This window comes from Coenobita brevimanus, chromosome 115 (genome assembly GCF_032717465.1).
Source record: "Coenobita brevimanus isolate Jiangsu-jjx chromosome 115, ASM3271746v2, whole genome shotgun sequence".
Classification (NCBI taxonomy): Eukaryota; Metazoa; Arthropoda; class Malacostraca; order Decapoda; family Coenobitidae; genus Coenobita; species Coenobita brevimanus.
The window spans coordinates 360,352-380,969 of NC_137068.1; the positions used below are offsets into that span (position 1 = coordinate 360,352).

A 20,618-nucleotide genomic window follows, 5' to 3' on the forward strand; every position below is an offset into this window, starting at 1 on the left:
TGCATTCAAGGCTCACTGCACATCCACCTAATCATTGTCAATTCTGTACATTTGTCAGCCTTCGAGTATCCTCTTCCTTTCCTGCGTGGGTCCCACTACCATATAGCATTACACTCGTAACATCTTCGACGACGACGATGATGAATACAATTTTATTGGCGTGGTTTTTGTTTTCCCCTGGCGTATTAATATATAGTAGTGTACATTTTTAGTTGTATTCTGTTATATTTCTGTGGACTATTTTGTTTTCATGTGATGAAACTGGGTAACTCACTGGAATATTTGACAATTTTGTCTGTTACTTTTGTTATTGACTTATGTCAGTTATTGGTGCTGTATTCAACTCTAAGAATTACTTTTAGCCAGAATGTTTTCATCTGACAGAACTGGGTAACATCTTGAATGCTAAGCTTTGGTTGAATGGAATTCAATGAGCTTTAGTAATGAGGTAGGAATTAGTCTCCTTTATTACTACAGTAGTCAACTCATTGCTCCAAACTGACTACACTTGGCCATCAGATGAGCTGAAAGGGATTAGCGGATCTATGTTGAGTAAAAACAAACTGATCATAGTGTGAGTAACCAAGGAAACTAATTCCTACCTCATAAATAAGTTTCATCAGATTCGTTGCATCCACGACATAGTATTTGAGGTGTGTGACGACAATGATAGTGATGACGATGATGAATGGCCCAGAAACATCAGGTGAAAGCAAACCTATTAGTTTGGTTTACATATTAGGTGTTAACCAGTAAATGCATTATTGATAATTGATTTTTGTAAAATATATATTTAGATGGAAGAATTCTCCCCCCCCCCCCTCATTCTCTCTCTCTCTCTGTCTCCAGTAGTTTTGCCACTCCTTACCCCATCCTTAAGTGGGAAAGTTCATGATGATGATGATGATGATGGTATTGATTCTTTCTGACAGAGAGTATATTTTCATCCCTGTTTGTCTGTCTGTTAGCAGGATTACTCAAAAACTAAGAGAGAGATTTGGACCCAATTTGTTGGGTAGCTATCCCATATCCCGGGGAACTTTTGGGACCGATCTGGACCATATTACAGATTCTGGATCCAGAAAACATTTTTTGTGAAACCCTAATTGATGATAAGAAAACCTAATCCATTATGAAGTGCAGTTAGGAAATTACAGTGCCCTTGTTGGAGAGATGCGCTCCAGAGAGTGCCCCTCTAGTTTGTAAATATGATTGTACTTGTGTATTATAATGATGTTATAATCTTACTCACATTTTCTAGATGATGATGATGTGGCATATCCAGAGGCAGTATTTATAGCTGTACTGTATAGTTTGTAAACAGATGCCTGGTGGTCTAGTGGGTTGAGGCTTTTTAACCTTGAACCTGGTGTGGCCCATCAGGGTTCATATCAAAGGGATGGTTGGGGTTTAATGCTTGCTTCATACCACTTGAAGAATGATGGTTTTCTTAATTGAATATAATATTTCTTCCTGAATACTGAACGATGATTTTTAGTTATTAAGAATTGTTTACCTTGGCCCAAATTTCCATCCTTTTGCTGTTGTCATATATCTTAATGGCAGAAAAGGCAGTACTGTAGTTCTACATCCTGTCAATGGCACTTCCTCATGACTAGCATCATATCCTAGTGTTAATCTGTTACACCTCAGAAATCAAGAGGGAGAGATGGCAAATTTAGGCCAAGTTAGAGTAGAAGCTGTATAGTTCTACATCGTTTTGTATGTAATGTGCCTGGAGCTGTTGATCAGTCACTTTACTGTGATTGATTTTTCTTAAAGAGACTCTAGGTCATGTAATAAATTAACATTATTCATCTAACTTTCTGTATATCTCTTGCCATATGCCTTAATCCCAAAAGGGATGGCCACAAACAAATCACCTCCATGTTGCTTAATCTGCCACCTTTTGACTGCTTTCCCTTCAACTAACACCCTCCTTCCCTCTATATATATATATACTGTAAAACCTCAATATAACCGACTTCAGTAGATTGGAATTTGCTTTTATCGGAATCGAGGAGCTACCTGAATAAATTCCTGTATATCAGAAAAAGTCTGATAAAGCCAGAAGCAATCCGGACTGCCTCACCACTTCAGCTATGTTCACCACAATAAGGTAAATAAAAGATATGTTTGTCAGCGTGCAGTACAGTATTATTATGTAGTAAATTTATAACACAGTACAGTATTGCAGTGATAGTCAAAACAGTTTAAAAACCATTCATTCTATCTGGACAAATGTCTGATAGAAAAAGTCCAAATTAGCAGGGGGAAGTCTGGATGTCGTTTTTATCGGAGTTTCGTATTTTTTGGAGTGGCATGGGCCCCAACTAGCCCCTTATAGCGAGGTCTTACTGTATATATATATATATATATATATATATACATACACACACACACACACACACACACACACACATCTCCACTCCATCCCTTTGTCTCATCCTCAGTCTCCCCCTCCTCCTCTCCCTTTCTCCCTCCACCTCACTCATGCACTTTTATGGTTCATATCTCATTCTCCATCCTCTCCTCATGGCCAGACCATCTCAGAGTACTGGATTTCTCTTGATGCTTTCAATCATGTCCACTTTAACACCACAGTGCTCCTTTACAGAACCTCATTCTCTCTCTCTCTCTCAGATAACACATTTCCATTGCTCTGACTCCTAACGTATGTTATATATGTACCACCTTGTATGTTTGGGAATCCCATTTTTATCCAGAAAGAAGAAAAATTGAACCAAACTGCAGTGAAAGGCAAAACAAGGATGTTTTTGTACTTTTTATTTTGTGTACATGATTGGTTATTGAAGAGAAGGATGTAATTTCATGTTGTTATTACTATTATCCTTTCACACTGGTAGAATGCCTGGTGGTCTGGTGGATTAAGGTGCTTCAAATGGATGTGACCCCAAAAGGTTAAAGTTTGAAGGTACTTTGGCAATTATTGCTAACTGAATGCCGCCTGGAGGCAAGTTGCCAGTAACCTTCATCCTTCCATCCAAGAGCACGTAACAGAGCAAGGTGGAGTGTTATCAGGGAAACCTATGCGGAAAACATGACATATAACCAAAAACGATGATGATGATGTCACAGGGTCATCTGAATTTGAATCTAGTGGAGTTGCCATTCTGTAGTCCACTGTCTTTTCAAAGGGATGAGCAAGTTGAAGGATGTTTGTATAACCAGGCAGCATCAGCATTCTGTCATAACAGTGTCACAATATGAAGGTATTCTCCTCAAGCTCAAAGGAGAGAAGAAGGAAGAGAAAGTGAGACCTTGAAAGACAGTTAAGATGAGAGAGATTCAAGAAAGGAGGAGATAACTTGAAAGAGGTTTAGGAAGAGGAGAGAAATAGGAGAAATGAAGAAAAGTAGAGGATGAGATACCTTGAAAGAGACCTACGAAGAGGAGAGAAATAGGAGAAAGGAAGAGATACCCTGAAAGTTGATTTTGGAAGAGGAGAGAGATGGCAGTAGTAGTTAAAAACCCAGGCTTATCTTTACATGAAAGTGGTTGACTGTTGGCTGACCTTATTTTCCTACAGTTAACCATCCTTCTTTCTGGGGATAGGGAGCGAGATCAAGGATGTTTGTAATACCAGGCAGAGGAGACACTGGTGTATTTTGTGCCAGCACATGACAGCATTCCTCTCTGACACCTAGGTAAGATATTTGGTCTTTTATGCAAACTGAGTTACTTCTATGCAGAGTAACAGACAGGCAAGTGAAGTTAAGAGTGTTGTTGATGTAGATGTGTTGGGAAGTATTAGAGTACCTTGAGATGGTTTAATTGGGCATGTGGAGAGACTGGACAGTAACTGACTAGCAGACACAGTGCCATAGTCTCTGCAAGTCAGGGGGCCAAGGTGGAGCCAAGCCCTACGTGGGGGTGGGGGAGGAGAGACCCCAGCGCAATGCATTGTCCATATATTAATTATTCCAAAATTTCAAAGATCAGATAGGAAGGATGGTGGTTTAATCTGTTGGCTTTGTGATGGGGTGGGGTAGACTGAGGTAATTTGGGCATGTTGAGAGGATGGAGGATGATGGGTGCAGAAAGTGAGACGTGTAAATGTTAGGTATGGTTGTGAGAGGCTGACCAAAAAATGACCTGGGGTGAGATCACAGTGTGTAACCTCTGGAATAAAGGACTGAATAGGGAGGCTGCCAGAGAGAGTGCAACATGGAAATCCACCACTAGGTGACCAAGGCTGGGATATGCAAGCATACTGGAGCCTGTACAATCAATAGGATACAATTCAAATGAAGGTATAGGATTTGAGGGGGGGTGGGGGTGCACTGCCAGGAGAGTATGTGGGTAAAGGAGTGGAAGTAGGGAGGGGGAAGTGAGACCAAGGGAATGGAAGAATGTAATGGATTATGTGGTAGGTGGGGGCACTCACCATCCACTCAATGTAGTGCTGCTCTCAGGTGTTTGCCCTTTCCTCTCCATGCTTCTTTCCATCCATCCTCTTCTGTCATTCTTTCCTTCATTCTTTCCTCATCCTTCTGCCTACAGGTGACTTTACACTCCCTCTTCTGTCTTTCCTTCATTCTTTCCTCTTCCTTCTGCCAGTGGGTGACTGTACACAGAGTCTCAAGCCAAATGGTTTCCTGTACACCAGGAAACCATTTACTATGATGGATGGTAACCATATAACCATATTTTGGTGCGTGATGGTTTAGTGGGTAATTACAGCATTTCAATTGGATCAAGATGGTGAAGGTTGATATCCAAGGGGTGGTTGAGGTTTATTGTTCGCGTAATGCCACTTAGGGATGAGTGAGGTTGGTCACTCATTTTAAATGTCAGGATCAACTTGCCTAGCCTCGGGCTCCTACGCTTCTCATGGGGCAACACAGGATTGGATGATGGATGGGTGGGTGGTAAGAATGAGGGCACTGAGCTGGGGGAAGGGCAGCCTGATGATGGACAGGGTAACCTGCAGGCAGTCCGTGGCCGCTCCATCTGGAATACAGGTAGATGGATATATTATTACTGTTACTTTGATTTAAATGACGGTAAGATTTAGCTCCCACTCCAAGCTCATCTGATCATGAACCCATTGGACTGCACGCTGAATTTGCCTTCCTGCAGTCCAGAGTGTTTCTGTAGAGGGATTGGAAGGAGGTAGTGTAGTCCATTGCAGTGTCAAATGAGGCCTTGGTCGAGCTCACTGCCCATGTCAGTGCCACCGCGAGGTGTTCCTCATAAGCACCAATGAGGAAAGGTATATATTAAGAGTTAAGATGCATCAAGCGATGTTATAATTATAGGCTTCGTATATATTGCAAGCACTCATTTATAAATGGTATACATCCGTACTTTAAGAAGCACAGGTATTACAGGTACTGTAAAGTTTAGTATTGCCAAGGTAGCTTTTTTCTGCAGGTATCTATAATTTTTTACCTCCATTTAGCAAGTTTTTGTATCGGCGAAAAATCTGGTGCCATCATCTAGAATTGTACACAGTTTTGGCAGTATTATGGAGATTCTGCCATGTAGTTAGCGTCTGGAGATATATTTAACTACATTCTAGCTGTTTTAGAGTGAATAGTACGTAGGGTATCTTGCCTTTAGGGAATGGGACAGTGATGGGGTGAGGAAAGTTCCAGTAGAAGGAAAACTAGCCAAAAGGCTGCCCATTTACTTAGGGCCACACTTATTCACTCAGTGTTTAAGCCCCCGGGAATCTATACTCCGCCCCACAGGTATAAATTTTCACAATTAACACACCATCCCACAAAAAAGAAAAAGAAAAAAAAAGCGGAATTGGTGGCTTTAAATTGATTGGCATCCCTGATCTCGCTGTCTCGGCTGCGTTGTTGAGTCACGTGATATCGTTGAGTAGCAGGGTAAACGAAGATGGCTGGTTATCATTATTTCTTTTCCCCACATTTTCCGGCAAAACCCTTCAGTCAATCACCTAAGGCTACTCTAAAGATTTGCAATATGCCTACGACAGGTCCTGATAAGAAAGGTAAGTTATTGTTACGTGTGTGAGTCATGGTTGTCAAAGGTGTACTTTTCGGCAGGAGTGTGTCCAGGTATTTCTGCCATTTAAACATCATAAATTGTGGTTGGTTTGAATTCAGCTGAAAAAGGTCCGTAACCACATTTTAGCCAAGCTGGCCCAGATGTAAACTAACAGTTGTGTGTAGGGATTATGTGTCTGCTGTTTTTAATGGATGAGCTGTATACCTGAACAAGCCTTTAGTGGCCCTTGAAAATTCATTTATCTTATCCATGGTGAGCTGCAGACGTCATATGAGGCACAGTGAAGGTCTGCATGGGTCAAGCTGAATTTCATAGTCGTTTTGCCCTGTTTGTCATTTTTTTATTAGTTTATATAAGGTAGGGTTTTTACCTGGACCCAAGTTGTGGTGGAGCCCTGTATCTTTCAGAATAACTTTTCTTCATACATACAGTACACCCTCATTATATGATCATTTGCTTATACTATCAATAGGGGCTTTGGACTTTTTTTTTTTATGTGATGCTCAATGTCTCGTACAATTGTATTCTTACAGTGGTTGTTGTAGCATTAAAATCATTACACAGTCATTTATTATGCAATCAGTTTTGAAAAATGCCTTGCAGTAGTAACCTGGGGGTGTACTGTATGCCACAAATTAATCATTTCCAAGTTGTTAATCTAATTGTACTTTACATCTTTACAAGGCTGTTATGAAACTAGCATTAGATGCAGTCAGAACTGCAGTAAACCCTCGTTAACTCATGATAATTGGGTCGACCCCTCTACGAGTTAGCATTTTTATGAGTTATCAGGGTCACCCCCTACTCCCTCCAAAAACACATTATACAGTACATAAAAAAAAATTAAAACTATGGAACCTTCCCTTGTGTTTGTACTACAGGGAAGTATTCAAGCTTGGAGGAAGCCTTTGGCAAGGTGAAGAAGTGGATTGGGGGGCTCTAGGTCACTTTTCTGAACACTTTTCTAATAAAAACACTTAACACTTTGATCACTTAGAGTACACACACTTAGATTACACCACTATACACTGTAAAGGCCATTACAGTACTGTATCACTTCCATCACTTAACCTTAAATGTGCTGGGTTTGATATCAAACTCAGCACAAACTGAACAAGTCGAAACGCCAGCATCGCATCGAACCAACACCTTCAGCTTCTTCTGCAGAGTAAGGCTCTTCAGCTTAATGCCCCTCCTCTCGTATGGTACAGTAGACCTTTTGCTACCATCAGAAAACATGATGGCAGGGTATGTAGGTCTTTTAGTTCAGTAAACGAAATGTAACACAATAAAAAACACTACCGAGCAGAGAGAGATGCATCACAAGCGAAAGATGGCGACAAACTGAGCATCACAGAGGCATGGGTGCAAGTTAGTTGTTTGTTTACAAGCCTAACTCGCACTTTTCCCGCAAGTAAACGGGTTAATATGAATTAATCTCTCCAATACATGTTACCACGTGGAGCCTCTTGCATCATGACTACGAGTTTAACCTCATATCCTCGTGTTTGCACGAATTAATGGAAAGATTTACGAGTTGATTTTTAAACGTTTTTCCATGATAGTCTCTACAAGTTATCCCGAATTACAATTGATTGAAGTACGAATTAATGAGGGTTTACTGTATTTAAAATTTTTGCGGTTTCGGTCATGAGTTTGTTGGTTAAACTGGGTTTTTCCTGATGGTTATATTTTTATGTGACTTGGCCATACCACGTTGAGTACACCGCTTCCTGTCCGATCAGCGAAGTTAAGCAACGTTGGGTTTGGTTAGTACTTGGATGGGTGACTGCCTGGGAACACCAGATGCTGTTGGCATAATGTTCTCCCTACGTGTCAAGTGGGGTTGGTGGAGGATTAGTAACCCTCCCTGTAAAACAATTCACTCTAAGCCCTTGGCCACCCCGTTTGGGATACATGGCATCTGGCAATGGATGGATGGATGGATTTGATGCTAATTACTGTTGCAAATGCTTTGTTTTGCAGTTCTCCATAAACATTATGGACTCATGGTAGTGCAGGCTTGGTTGTGGAAACAGGATGGACTTACCAATGAAGGTAATCTTTAAGGAGATGTTGGACCACCTTATTATTATTATTATTTTTTTTTTCTTTATTTTTTTTTTAGCTCTCTACCGAAAGTATTTTCTGATTGCATTTTAAAGTTTCAGTGATTATTTCTTTTAATAGTGGTGAAAAGCATTTTAAAAAGCTGTGATTGTTTACAAACAGACCCCATCTCATGATGCACAGACTGATGAATGCCATTTTCGAATAAGTTACCTTCAGTGCATATTTATCCAAACCTAACCTAACCTAAATTTTCATAACAACTCAGTCTTATTTATCCTACCTTGACAACCTGTTTTATCTTAACCTAACCAGCATTATGCTGAATCTAACCAGACCTAAATTTTCGTAATTTAACCCAGAGCTATTGATTCTAACCTAACTGAACCTATTTTATCCTGACCTAACCAGTTTTATGCTAACCTAACCATTTAAAACATATCATAACCTGACCCATCCCTTGTGTAATCATATTTTCTTTGGTGATGGATCTTCATACTTGAAATGTTGTGTACACCTGTATTGTCATTGAATCAGTTTGAAGGTGGTTAAAAATTTGTAATTGATTATTAAGAGGTGTATGTATGTTTCCTTAAGGATTACCCCAATAAATTATGAACATTGACATTTAATTATCTGTGTAGGTATTATTTCCCACCTTTTGTTCGTCATACCTCCTCGTTAATCACCGAATCTGGATCCACATGATACTGAGGTAGTTTGTTCCTGTGGTCAGCAGTTCTGTGCATGAAGGAATATCGGGGATATTTAACAGTGGTCTTGGTTTTCCTAGGCAGAGACTGAGTCCTCTGATTGTGTTGTGTCTGCACTGTTGGAAGAATTTTTCTCAGTGTACATTTTCAGTAATTTTCATAATAAATATTTTTATCTTTTCTCTCCAACCACAGGTCTCTCAAGTCACAGGCACCCAGTCTCCAGTTTTCACAGGGTAGACCCTGACGAGCTATGAGAATTGCCCCAGAGGTGGAGGTTCTCCTGATGTCGCCAGCAAGTGAGACAAGGAAGGGAGATCTTTAGCCACCTCACAACGTCACTGCCACCATTTCCTCTCATATGCCTCAGTGAGAGACAACGTAGCCAGCCCCAGCAGAGGTAGAGGGAGTTGGGAATGGCCCAACCAGACGGTGCGCACACTACTTTACAAGTAAGTTTACATACTTTATTCATACTGTTTCCTCCTGTTTGCTTCCAAAACCATAATTATGCATTATTGTTGGGTATATGGTATTATTATAGGTGTGTATAAGGTGTTTGTAATACTTATCCATCTCTTCTGTCTTTCTTTCCTTCATTCTTTCCTTGTCCCTCTGCCTACAGGTGACTTTACACTCTGTCTTCTGTCTTTCTTTCCTTCATTCTTTCCACTTCCTTCAGCCTGTGGGTGACTGTACACTGAGTGACAAGCCAAATGGTTTCCTGTGCACCAGGAAACCATATACTATGCTGGGTGGTAACCATATAACCCAATTTTGGCACCTGGTGGTTTAGTGGGTAGTTATTGCGCTCCAATCGGATTGAGCCGGTGAAGGTTTATATCCAAGGGGTGGATGGGGTAGATTGCTCGTGTAATGCCACTCTTAAATGTCGGGACCAACTGCCTAGGCCTGGGTTCCTACGCTCCTCATGGGGCAGTGTAGGATTGGATGATGGATGGATGGATGAATATTGAGGGAGCAGTATGATTCATGTTTTCATATTTAGTGTGAAAAGGGCTTTGCAACCTTAAAAGAAAAAAAAAAATGATGGACTAAGGACTAGAAAATTTTGATCTTGCGGTATTTGAAGACCATATGTGTTGACCCTTCATACAGATTATAAATAGTATACTTCATGGCTGACTTTTTATTACCCGGTAAGTCATGATTATGGTACTGCATTCACGTGTTCCATAGAAGTTGTACGCAATCACTCCATGCTGGCAGTTTCAATGTAATTTTTTTTCCATTATTTTTGATGACTATAGGCATTCTATTTAATGAAGGCAGTTTGGGTGGGGCCACCTGGGACCTCAGACTGCTAGCTCAGTTGCCACATCTCTGCCACACTACAAATTTTTTCTCTCTCTCTCTCTTGTTCTGACTTTTTTTTCCACACCACCCCTGAGGTAAAAGTCTATAGGTGCATTTTTTTTTTTATAGAGGTTTCCCCAGTAGGCCTAATCCTCTTTCGGATTTTTTATTCAGAAAATTCATCATCTGAACTTTCTGATAAGGGGATAATGAATGAATCCACAAACTGGTCCACTGCTATGTCTTTCCTTCCATCCTCTTCCTGAAGCTGCTCAGCATACTTCACTGCCTGTACCGGTATCCAGTTTTGTGGTGTGACAGCACTTAAACCTTCTTTAACTAGAAGCTTTAGATCTGCCATTTTAAAATTCTTCTTCTTGGCTGCATATCCCTTCACTTGAGGCCAAATTAGTTCAATAGGGTTGTCCTGGCAATGATATGGGGGTAACCTTATAACCCTATGCCCTGCTTCTTTAGCAACTGTATCAGTCAGATACTTTTTGCCGTTGTTGCAAAATTTCTTTGCAATTCATACAGCTCCACTTTCGATAAATCGTCACTGGGCTGAGCTTCCTTATCTTGGCTTTTTTCTATGATGAGCTTCGCAATTTCTCAAGATGCACGTTGTCCTCACAGTGACAGAGTTGGGTGGAATGTTAGGTGACAGCATTTCCTAAACCATTTCTCAAAAACTGCAGCGTTCATCTGGTTGTGATAGTCGCTGTCGTTTGTCACTTAAAAACTAATTCAGCATTCTTGGCAAATTCATCTTTCGTTCCTCCATGGAGAATAATTAGCTGGCTTCCTTTTCCAGTGGGTGGCTTTATTCATGTTGCTTCTTGGGCTGCAGTGTCTGTCCAACATTTGTCCACAGTGTAGTTCTGGTTCACCCAAGTTTCGTCTGGATAAACTACAGTCTGGAATGACTGCTTGAGCTGCCGCATTTATCTAAAAAATCTAGACCAAGCTGCAACAGTATCACTCCTTTCCAAGAGGAATTTGCAGCCATCAGTCTTTGCAAAATTGAATCCTAATTGGAAGAGAACCTTGCGAAGGGACTCAATGCAACCATTAAAAGCAATTTTTTTCTCTGAGTTCTTCGGTTAGTTTATGCAATGTAGTGATTTCTTTCCTCATACAATCCTAAGACAGTTTTTCTGAGCACACACTAGTCAAAATCATCGATATTGGTTACAGTTGAAGGGCAGTTTTTTGTTGGTGAAGAGAATGCAGGCTCTTCTGGTACATTTTGTGTGCTGCAAGCTTTGTTGAATTTTGAGAAAATTCTCTGCACTGCCCTTTAACTGACAATGGTGGCTTTCGTTGTTCGAGCAACTGCTTTTGAGGGCTCTGTTAATGGTCCCTTGTTAGCCTTTTCGTCTAAGAAATGCTTATTGACGTTGTAAATAATTTCTTTGGCTTGACTGTGGAGAACGCGAGAGGAGGTTGATGGGCAGGCTTCCATGGCAGAAGACTGACTGCGTATGACCCGCAGACGCATGGCTATCCCTCGTGTCACTCCACTTGACAACATCGGAAAAGCAACGATGACAGGTTTTATGAGATTGTTAGGATGTAATTATCTTGGCACTTGGTTAAGACTAAAATAGGAGAGAGAGAGAGAGAGAGTGGGCAGGAGTAATTATACGTGTATGGTGGCGGTGATGTGGCAACTGAGCTAGCTGTGTGAGGTCCCAAGTGGCCCTACCCAAACTGCCTTCATAAAACAGAAGGCCTATAATAATGCTTTCAGAAATAGTTTCACACTGTGCTTCCCCCCCAACCCACCGCCCGAAATGCACCAAAAGTAACCCAGCGAAATACGTGTGATGCTGGGTAGCGATTTTTCACAGGTTGACTTATAAATTTTTGCCTGGTTGGTAGTGGGGGCTTTCAAGGTTAGGCTTAGTGGCAGTGAGAATGTTCAAAAACTGAGGAGTTGCCAGTGATCACTAAGTATCGCCTGCCTTTAGCAAGGTGGAGCGTTAATATTTTAAAACTGGAACTCATCCAACTACCTCTGCTTGCACAGTTACACATTTTCTAAAATTCCCTCCATGATATTTTGTGATCAGTACATAAATTCTTCAGTACTGTAATTAGTGGTTATTATACCCGTTTTCTGTATATGATTTACTAAGTAAAATACAGTACTGCCCAACAGTACCAGAATGCATAAAATGACAGGTGGTTCATTAGCAGTCATCACGGTATTAGAAGTTTTGTTGCGTGTTTGTTTTGAAACGCTTCTGATTTAGTTATCGGAGATCAGTGTCTCATCTGGCAAATGCTGAAGAGAATGTACTGACTGTTCATCATCATCATCATTATCATCCAATCCTATGTTGCCCCATGAGGAGCGTAGGAGCCTGGGGCTAGGCAAGTTGGTCCTAACATTTAAGATGAGAGTGGCCAGCCTCACTCATCCCTACGTGGCATACGTGAGCAATAACCCCAACCACCCCTTGGATATAAACCATCACTGGCTCAATCTAATTGGAGTGCTGCAATTACCCACTAAACCACCAGATGCCATAATTTATTTAAATGGTTACCACCCAGCCTAGTAAATGGTTTCCTGGTGTACAGGAAACCATTCTGCTTGGCACTCATTGTAGAGTCACCCACAGGCAGAAGGAACAGGAAAAAATGAAGGAAAGACAGACAAAAGGGGGTGTGTAAAGTCACCCGTAGGCAGAAGAGTGAGGAAAGAATGAAGTAAAGAAAGATGAAAGAGGAAGGATGGAGAGTAGTAGACTGAGATGGTTTGGGCATGTAAAGAGGATGAAAGGTGACAACTGGGTGCAGATATGATGTACAGGCAGTAAGGGATGATGTCATACAGTGTGATCTTGGTCAAGAGATTGAATAGAGGGACTGCTAGAGATTGAGCAGCATGAGGATCTGCCGTTAGGTGACCAAGGCCGACATGCAAGCATTTTGGGACCTGTAGAAACAAAACTGTATTATTATTATTATTATTATAATTACTTGTAGTAGTAGTAGTATAGAATTCATTATTACCATTATTATTATACTTGCAGGTATTGTGAGAGAAAACATTGCCTGCTGTACACATGGCAACAGAGACATTATTGCAACCTTATCTGCAACATTTCACACTCCTGGAGCCACACCTGAGGAAGCTGGATTCGCCCATTTGACTAGAGAGAGGCATTGTTGAAGTTACCAAGGATCTTACTGTTTGTAAATAATTATCAGTGAAAAATATGTACGGTATTATGACAGTATATTTATGTGCGCCAAGTACGAAATAAAAAAGTACATTATGGAAGTTCGAGATAGTGTTGAACAATGAGAAAAATATGAAAAGTCCATAAACAAGTTAAATAATGATATACTGAATTGAGATAAAGTGAAAGCTGAACAGTGTATTACCAGTAGCAGAAGTGTTCCTTTGTTGAATAATGACATCCTAATGAAAACTACCGTATTAACAAGTGTTCCTGTCCTGAGTTATGACTACAGTGTTTTACAGTAATAGTGAACAGTAGCATGAGAAGTGAGTAATATTCACATTCTGAGTACAGGACATATTTGTTTGGAGAAATAAAGAAAATCAATGAAGAACAAACTAACATATGTGAGAAAATAGAAAAAGGAATAGGCACCACCACCACCACCACCACCACCACCACTACATCATCCAGAAGAGTTTAAGGTGGTGTAGCTGCTACTACTTCGACTAGACCATCACCACACCACTTCGCATGTGGATATGTGAGTACTGGCTCATGATCAGGACAACTCTTTATAAATCATCCACCTTGGCAGAAATTTAAATCCTTTTGCAGAATAAGACAGTTGTTATTGTGCTTCCCCAGTCTATCTTAAATGAGCAGGCCTATCAACTGTAGGCAAGCATCCACCCCAGCAGGGCCTTCCTGTACAGTGGACTGGTGTTCTCATGCGGCTGACGGTGCCTTGCCACAATGAGGTGCGGGGATTAGTGTAGAAGTTTGGTTCCTGGGTGGACACTGCATTTGCGTATCCACTCGGTTAACAGGCACCATACTAGGTTCCACGTCACCCTATTAATTGGTTATATGGTTACCTCCCAGTGTAGTAAATGCTTTGATTGATTATAGGAAATCACCATGTTATTTGGTTATCTTAGGGTACCGGTATATGGTTACCACCCAGTTTAACAAATGGGTTTCAGGAAACTACCGGTTATTTGGTTATATGGTTACCACCCAGAATAGTAACTGGTTTTGTGGGTTACAGGAAACCACCCCATTACTGTATTTGGTTATATGGTTACCACCCATATAGTGAGACCTGGGCAGTAAAGGAGGAGGATATTCACCGGCTCAGATGTACAGAAATGACTGATTAGGTGGATGTGTAGTGCATCCCTGCGTGCAATGTCCGGGGGGGCTGGGTTTACGTTGGAAGAGTTGAGAGGTAGGATGGGACTGGAGTGTATTGGTGTTGTGATGAGGAGAGGTAGATTGAGATGGTTTGGACATGTGGAGAGGATGGGGGATGATAATTGGGTGAGGAAGGTGAGAAGTGTTAATATTGGAGGTGGGGTTATGAGGGGTAGACTGAGAAAGACATGGGACAAGGTCATAAAGTGTGACCTCAGGGTTAAGGGACTGAACAGGAAGGCTGCAATGGATCGTGCAGCGTGGAAAGCCGCCATTAGGTGACCAAGGGCGATGCTTGCAAGCATGTTGGAGCCTTTAAAAACGAAACGAAACCCACTGTGGTAAATGGTTTCATGGGTAACAGGAAACCACTTGACACTCAGTGTAGAGGCACCTGAAGTGGAAAGAATAGTAATAGTGACTGATAGGATGGGAGAAATAGGAAGAGCGGAGGGGAGACGAAAAGAATTTTAGACAAGGATGAGATGGAGGGATGGATTAGGGGGGTTATATGAGAGAGGGGAGTGCAAGTCAGGGGTTAGGACATGTGGTTTTAGCAAGATAAATAATCAGCATTGAAAATAGAGATGAGAGTGTCAAGCCAAGTTAAAGTGGATGGATTATAGAGCAGTTGCTCTTTAATTCGGGAATATTGTACAGTGTCCTCATTGTATAAGCATCAGATTTATTTATTAAATTTTCAACAACGTAAACCCAATAGACTGCAAGCTAAAATTCATGCTAATCCACCTCCTCCTTTTGGGGGATAAAAATAATTTAAAGCACATGTTGCTTAAATTGAGGACTGCTTGTACGGATTATGTGACGTTAGTCCTGAGAGCCTTCATTAAAATGTGAGTGGTCAAAGGTCTGGAGTAACCCCAATCTTTGTGAGTTTACTGAAGAATGTAATGAATATAGAATGCATATGGTTTCTCTCCTTCATTACCGTATTGACTGCACTCTTTAGTATGGGATGCAGGTTAATCATACCAGTATCTATCATATACCGTACACATGTTCTGTAAAGCCAAAGAAAATTTTGAAGTACTGTATAATGAAAACACAGCTAAATTTGATTAGTAACTAAGGAGACTCAAACCCTCCTCATAACTTAGGCTGACCTGCTTTCATGCCATCACAAGTGTTGTTGTTGATTGACCCCCTTGGTCTGTCTGGCTGAGCAGACCCATCAGCCACAGGCAAGCAGCTGCCCATGCAGGGCTCTCCCATACATTGAACTGATGTTCTCTTGTGGCTGACAGTACCTTAATTACAAAACTTGACAAGTAATCCAGGAGACTCGTTCCTTCTTAGCTAAGGTCCATCTAAAGTTATGCAAGTGACCTAGTTTTGTCATATGAAATCCAGGCAACTACAGTAAAGTATAATATTTGTATATATTCCATCTTTAGTATCAGTAATAGGGGTTTGCTTCCAGTGCCTTTACTGACTCAGTTTTGTGGAGAGTTTTCTTGCTCTGTGGACCCAACCCCACCCCATCCGTAGGTGGGGAAGGAGGTCTTGCTAATGATAGTAAGTACAATGCCAAGTAAAAGTACATATCTTTATACAGTAATCAGTGGTTTCACAGTGAATGATGATGCTTTCATTTTTGTCATTGCTGTATTACCATACTGTACTGTATGAGTACCGGTAAGGCAAATATTTTTTAATACCAGTACCACACAGTCAACAACAAAAGTATGCCCAGTATTTTGCTTTATCAGTTGTTTTGGCCATGTGGAGAGGATGGAGGGTGAAAGACTGACGAAGAGAGTGTATGTGAGTGAGGTGGAGGGGGAAAGAGGGAGGGGGAGGCCGAGGATGAGATGGAGAGATGGGGTGGAGAGGTATATGAGAGAGGGGGGTGTGAGTTGGGAGCAGGGGAGTGAAATGGCGGGGGACAGGGCGACTTGGAGGCGATTTGTTTGTGGCCACCCCAAATGGGATTGAGGCGTCTGGCAATAGATAGATAGATAGATAGTTGTTTTGGCCCCAAGATGAAATGCATACCAAGTGGCTTGCTGGCTTATGATTGCCTTTCTCCCGTTTGGGAATCAGCACCTGTCTGTGTGGCCAAGCAGACTCTTTGGCCACAGGTATGTGGCTGTTGCTGTGGGACTGTGCTACTGGTAGTGTACAAGACATAGGCTACACTGTGTAGGGATTTGGTGCCCTCTTATGGCACTGTAGACAGCTCCTCACCAGGGTTGGACCTGGGTCCTTGCCCATGGGGAGGTGCAGGGCAATATGAGGTGGTTTGGCCCTCGAGTGGATGCTGCAGCCATTTCACCCAGGGATGTTTGTATAAATCGGCAGTGGAGTCACCTGGTTATATCAGTGCCATCACATGAAGGTGTGTCTGCTTAGCACTAAAGGCAAATTTTTGTCCATGTCAAGCCTAATGTTTTTTCATGTTATATAAGGTCCATTTTAAAACTGAGAGTACTGTAACTGGAGAAGAATTTCAGAATCATCCAATTTTAAAATTAAATGCAGAGATACCGGTATGTAGTTAAAGAATGTACCGTAATTGAATTTTCCTGCAGTAACAGTACCAAATCACTGCACCGCTAAATCAAAAATCTGTGTGTAGCTGGTTACTTCCATCCACTCCGATTAAAAGCAGAAAAAAGCAGTTATTTACTGGAGATACGTTTGAAAATGTTCATCCACTTTTTCATAATTAATTACAAGCGTACTGGAAACTGTTGGTACTTTTTTGGAGGATCTTGTGCCTCGAAAATAAATTATGTATAAAGTAGCTAATTGAATGATACTTTGTTGGCATTGTACTTTAAATATAGAAATACAATATTTTGTTATTGTTTTATTATATGTATCATGTTATTGCAGTGATGAATTCATTGTCATTTGTTGTTTCTTGATGATGTTCTTCCTTCTTTTCCTCTCTTTTTCTTCCTCCTCCCCTCCTCCTCACTTCCCTTTCATCTTCTCCTCCCGTCTCCTCCTCCTCCCTCCTTCCCACCTCTCCTCCCTCCTTTCCCCCCTCCTCCTCCCTCCTTTCCCTCCCTCCTCCTCCTTCCTTTCCCCCCCTCCTCCTCCTTTCTTTCCCCCCTCCTCCTCCCACTTTTCCCTCCCTTCTTGCCCCCATCCTCCTCCTCCCTCCTTTCCCCCCTTCCTCCTCCCTCCTTTCCCCCCTTCCTCCTCCCTCCTCCCCCCTCCTCCTCTTCACTCCTTTCTCTCCCCCCTTCCTTCTCTTTGCTCCTTTCCCTCCCCCCTCCACCTTGCTCCTTTCCCCCCTTCCTCTTTGCTCCTTTCCCCCCTTCCTCTTTGCTCCTTTCCCCCCTTCCTCTTTGCTCCTTTCCCCCCTTCCTCTTTGCTCCTTTTCCCCCCTTCTCCTCCTCCCTCCTTTCCCCCCTCTCTTCCATTCCTCCTCCTCAATCCCTGCCTGTTCTCCTCTCATTCTTCCCTGCCTCCTCCTCTTCCTCAGTCACAACCAGTAGCTATCACCACTGAAAGCATACCACCACACTACTGCCATCAGTATATACCTGTTCCATCACTACTTCTATAACAGCTATACCATCACCTTACTACCACCACTCCCACTACGACCATCATCATCATCATCATCATCATCATCATCCCACTAGAACCTTACTGTGTCCACCAAGACCACACAACCACCACCACCACCCTAATGTGACAGCAGTAGTTGATCTAAGGGGCTGTACAGCCATGCCCTGTCTCTGGAAAGTTGCTCTGACTTGCCTTTGGACCAGTCATACATGACTGATGCATTACCATCTTGATAAAGGAAGACTCCCCGACTTTATTGTGATCACTGTCTGGTGCTGCTGAGTGTCAAGCCTTGAGTGAGTGTTCAAGGCCAGGGGATGCTTGCTGTTGATACATTTCCATCAGCAGTCAGAATGGGTTGTGGAAAGGAGGAGGTCCATGCTTCCACACTATTGGAGCTGCACAAGTCTGTTGTCTTTCCATCTCATGACAACATCTTGTAAGGGATTCCCCCCCCCTCCCTCCATCAGCAGTCAGAATGGCAGAATGGGTTATGGAAAGGAGGAGGTCCATGCTTCCACACTGTTGGAGCAGCATAAGTCTGTTGTCTTTCCATCTCATGACAATGAGGCCTGCTGTTCATTAGCTGAAGAAGATGGGAGCATCCCTCCTACAGTTTCGAAGCATGGGTCATCTCTCCCCTCAGCCTCTTGCAGCCCATTGCAACTGCTGACTCTGACAATAGGGCATTGTCAAATAGTTTTAGGGAAAGGGAAATAATCAAGGTTTGAGTAAAGCAAACAGCATCGTCCCCATCTGACCACCAGTGTGCCAGTGAGCTTGGCCACTTGCTTGACTGGGACGAGAGGGCAGTACATGACTGCCTGACGTACATCTAGTCTAGACCAACCACAGGTATGGCTGTGGTGCAATTGAAAAGAATTGCAAGTGCAGGTTCTTCTTGTGCAAGTTTAGTTTAGTTTATTTTTTTTTTTGCTTCTTTATTTATGTTTTTTGCCACTGTGTGTGTGTAACAAGACTCTATATTATTTTTGCTAGAGCTCACAAAGTGAACAGACTAATTGTATGGCAAGTTAAAGTGAACAGACTAGTTATTTGGATTCCGTTTCACATATTTGGGTGTAGTGAAATGTCATGAATTAGAATTGAATAGCATAGGGAGAAAAAAAAATAATTACCTGAGAGGTATACAGGTACTAACTCGCTTTTACTTTATAATAGTACATCGTCTCTGTTGTCAGTCATTACAGTATCTGGCACTGGTCTATTAAAGCAATACTTGGTGGAATTATGTAATATCCTGCATCAAGGTGTATCAACCAGCTTGTACACATTAGCCAACCATCACTGATTACTGTACAGTATTGTATTATGACTTTATTTTAATTGTGTAATTTTTTTTTGTTTTTTTACTCATGGGAAAGTTTTAAGCATAGAAGGTAGAGACGGACAGCAACGTAATGTCCAGCTTATCGACCAATATTGAGCCGATGAGGGGTAGAATGGAATATCAGGTGTTTCATGTTATTCGGCATAGGACTTGACTTAATTGTTCCAGATAATTCAGAGTTTACTGTAATTGCAACATGCACAGCATGATCTCCAGATCTGATGTTTTACTTGTTCCAAACTTTAGCTTACTGACAAAACCTTACATTATTTGGAAAATGGGTAATAAAGAATAATAATGGTTAGAGAAGGATTTATTGAGAGAAGTTTACATTCAGTAGGAACTTAAAATTGGGTAAAAGTCTATCAGTTTTGCAACAGATATGTTGCATTGTACCACACTGCAGTATCAGTTATTGTCATTACTATTAGTCTGACTAACAACTACTTAAAATTCCGGTATGAGTACAGTTGTAGTTGCTGGTGTGAAAATTTATATGGCTTCTCTGTAGTTGCAGTTGCAAAGCATTGCTCCATCTCTGTACCATACTGCTACCGCTGCCACAATCATACCACCACCACCACTGCATCATCAGCATTACTACCATACTGCTACCATCATACTCCCAACCATATTATCATCACATCAGGCATACAGTCAGATCATGAATACCATGACCCTGCCTACCTTACTACCAGTACCTCCACCATGTCTAACTTATCACCACCACCACCGGCACCCTACTTACCTTACCATAACCACCACCGGCACCATGCTTACCATACCATCACCACCACTTGTACCATACGGTACCTAGTTTACAGTCACCACCACGACCAACACTGTACCAAACTTACTGCAACCAGTCTGCCCTTCCATGTCACCCCTACAATTGAGTAACCTGTTGTGCCACAAACGCTTTTCTCCTAACCACCCTACAATCCATGACCCTGCTGTGCCATGCCCTGTTCTACTCTTACACTTCCATGCCCTACCTTACCTTACTCTTTGGCCCTGCCCTACCACCCTCGTCCTGCCATGCCCTGCCCTACCACCCTCGTCCTGCCATGCCCTGCCCTACCCTACCCTACTTCACTTTGTGCTGCCCCGACACTTCAGCTCTGCGCTGCCCTACCACCATTACGACCCGTGAGCACCTCTTTCCTGCATTGCCACCCCTGTAGAACCCTGGTTCATTTTCCATCCTCTGGCATCTCCTCCTGC

The 20,618-nt window shown here is 42.0% G+C and overlaps 1 protein-coding gene and 1 pseudogene across 1 annotated transcript in view; both read left to right on the forward strand.

Moving 5' to 3' along the window:
* Positions 1 to 20,618, forward strand: part of LOC145418637 (protein argonaute-2-like) — a 163,540-nt gene that overhangs the window by 25,386 nt on the left and 117,536 nt on the right. The gene's annotated exons all lie outside the window — the stretch shown is intronic.
* LOC145418664 (5S ribosomal RNA) lies at positions 7,704 to 7,821 on the forward strand (annotated as a pseudogene).